The sequence below is a fragment of the Etheostoma spectabile genome, chromosome 13 (assembly GCF_008692095.1).
Source record: "Etheostoma spectabile isolate EspeVRDwgs_2016 chromosome 13, UIUC_Espe_1.0, whole genome shotgun sequence".
Lineage (NCBI taxonomy): Eukaryota > Metazoa > Chordata > Actinopteri > Perciformes > Percidae > Etheostoma > Etheostoma spectabile.
The window spans coordinates 16,108,120-16,111,267 of record NC_045745.1 but is presented as its reverse complement, the minus strand read 5'-3'; the positions used below and the strand labels follow the sequence as shown (position 1 = coordinate 16,111,267).

Below are 3,148 nucleotides of genomic sequence, written 5' to 3'. Positions count from 1 at the left end.
TGCTGATGAGCTTCCTGTAAGGCTTTCTTTTCTTTTGTCAACTTAGCAATTATTTCATCCAGAGCAGCCATCTCTTCTGTCAAGTTCTTTACCTGTGGCCAGGAAAAAATTGTATCAGGGACTTTACCATGAATGTTATTTGGGACATCCAGAGTAATTTCACAGTATTTAGTGTTTGTCATACCTTGTTCTCTGTGGCGTGCTTCTCTTTCTCAACTTTAGCCAGAGTTAACTCTAAGTCATCAATGTCTTTCTTCAGCTCAGAGCACTCATCCTCCAGCTTCCTCTTCTTAGCAGTCAGTTCAGAATTCATCTCCTCCTCATCCTCCAGTCTTTCTGTCAGCTCTTTGGCTTTTGCCTCCAGCTGAATCTTGTTTTTAATCAGCCCCTCACATCTTTCTTCAGCATCACAAAGATTATCTTGCTCCTGTTATAATTTAAAGTCACAGCATTATACCTAGGCAGACTTGGTTTGATTTTATTATTATTGTAATGATCACAGATTTGAACATTTCTAACATACAGATTGAACTTGGAGCTGCAGATCATTTTTCTCTTGGAGAAGAGTGACCATTTTTTCTTCAAGTTCCTTCCTGCGGGCTTCTGATTTTGCGTAAGCCTCTTTTAGTTTGCCAAACTCTTCCTTCATGTTGGCCATCTCCTTCTCTGACTCTGCTGACTTCAACAGAGGTTTAATCTTGAAGTACATCTTCATCCAGGGCCAATTCTTGACCCCCATGAAGGCACGGATGTTCCACTGGATCACAAGTAGTGCATCCCTGCCGAAAACAAATCATTGTCTTTAAGTTGTCTCCATCAGGTGAAAACCATTTTTTTTTCCTTCTCCTTTTTTGAACCAACAGAACATGTCAGACGAGCAATGTAAACGTACTCTATGCTCAAATAACATACACACTTTTCTTATACCACTGTCGCAGCATGGACATAAAGAAAATGAAACAAAAATTCAGTTTTAACCTGATCGCAAAGAATGTCCTTTTCAATACAACCTAAATAGATTCTTCTCCCCACTATGCTTTTCTCTGTTTGATATTTATTTATTTGGTTATGTAAGACAGAGTAAATATGCATTTTAAGGTACTGTTTTTTCTCAAAGGATATCATTTCCTAATTTTTGATAGATAGAGTTTATCCTTTTTTGCATTAAGGGTCTAAGGATAGATAGTGTTGTATGTTGTACATATTGTAAAGTCCCTTGAGGCAAATTCAAGATTTGTGGTATTGGGCTATGTGAATAAAAGTTACCTGTTTTGACATAAAAGTTTGGCCATACTGTGAGCAGTTACCTGCGCTCAACAATCTTCTGGAATTCAAGTCTTGCCAGAAGGCCTCTCGACCGGGCTTGGATGCCTGTGATGATTAGTGCTAGTCGGTCATCTCGCATCTCCTCTAGCAGACCCAGCAGTCCAGCTTTGAAGAACACCTTTTTTCATAGGGCAGATTGGATAGTCAGTAATAATAGGTACTTTATATAAATCCATTTTCTATATATAAAACTTACCTTTGTGTGTCCCAGCTTGTACTGCGTGTGATCAATATCTAGTGAACCCAACAATTTCTCAGCGGCCTTCTTGTTGTCGATAAACTGTCCCTCAGGAATGGCATTAGGGTTCAAAATACGGTATCTTTGACACAAGTCCAACAGAAAAAATTATTTTCATTTTCATCAACATTTTATCTGTATTTTATAATTCTATCTATATATATATCAGGAATATAAGACACTCATTTGATATATCTAGTAGATTTAAATATTGGATTGCCCATCACATGCAAACCTCTGTTTGAAATCTCCATAGAGGATTCTATTGGGGAAACCCTTTCTGCAGATCCTGATGCCTTCAAGCACACCGTTACAGCGCAGCTGGTGCATCACCAGAGGGTTCTCCATGGCCCCAGGAGTCTTGGTCTCATTAGGGATGAGGCAGCGAACAAAGTGAGGGTGAGTAGACCTCAAGTTGGTCATCAGCTTGTTCAGGTTTTCCTGCAAGTTTTTAACACAACTTTATACATTTTGTTATCATTGTGTTTGGCACAATAACTTTTAAAAGATTGGGTTGTTAATTGAAATGCATGCCCAACTTATTCAGTTCAGTAAATGTGTCACAGCCTTGGGAAAGTAGGCTGTGTATTACACACTACTTTGGGTATTTTATTAGCCTGAAGAAGTCTTTTGTCCTGGTTAGCTTAGACCATCTTTACATCAATCCCGTTTTACAATCGCCATATTGTAAAAACCACACATATGATGTGTTCATAACTACACCCCTTCAAGCTTAGACCAATAACCACAATTTGAAAACTTAAAAAAAAAACGTTTTACCCTGTGCAAGGCAGACACAGTTTGGAAGGATGAACCCTTCTTCTTGCTGCCTCCTCCTTTGCCGCCCTTTCCACCTTCAGCTGCTCAATAAACCAATGTAAAACTAGTTAGATTACCTTAACAGACAAAGGCATACATTATTCAATCTTTTATTTCTCCCTATGATGCATTTGATAAAATATTGACATTTCCTGTGTAGGTAATTGCAGTACTACATTAAGTTTATTCTTACCTGCATCTGATCCAGCATAATTTGCGAAGAGGACAGATAGCAGTTTGAGATTAGATTTCTGAAAGAGTTACAAGGTCTCATTCAGGGATCCTGTTCTCACCAGCCAGTTGTTGATATTATAATCAACAGTTCCAGCATAGTGAACCAGGGAGAAATGGGCCTCTGGTCTCCTTTGATAACTCTGGGCTTCTGGAAATTGGCAGATTTCCCAATGGTTGTCTAGAGCTTAGTTTTAAAGGTGGTATCAGAGGCTTTGGGGAACATGCACTCCTCTTCAAGGATGGACATGATACCCATAGGCTGAGGAGAATATAATGAAGAAAGTAAAGATATATGTTTTCATGTTGTTTAAGACAAGCACAAAAAGTTTATGTGAGGGTTCAGGAAGAACATAATGGAATAACTTTGGGTCATGTAGCACTTTGATGATTTGCATAAGTAAACTTAAAAACTCACCTTTTCAATCAGGTCAATGCAGGCCTGCAAGTCCATACCAAAATCTATGAAAATCCATTCAATGCCCTCTTTCTTGTACTCTTCCTGCTCCAGCACAAACATGTGGTGGTTGAAAA

At 38.7% G+C, this 3,148-nt stretch overlaps 1 pseudogene; it reads right to left on the bottom strand.

Moving 5' to 3' along the window:
- The window catches only part of LOC116700869 (myosin-7-like), a 25,812-nt pseudogene that overhangs the window by 16,379 nt on the left and 6,285 nt on the right, over positions 1 to 3,148 (bottom strand).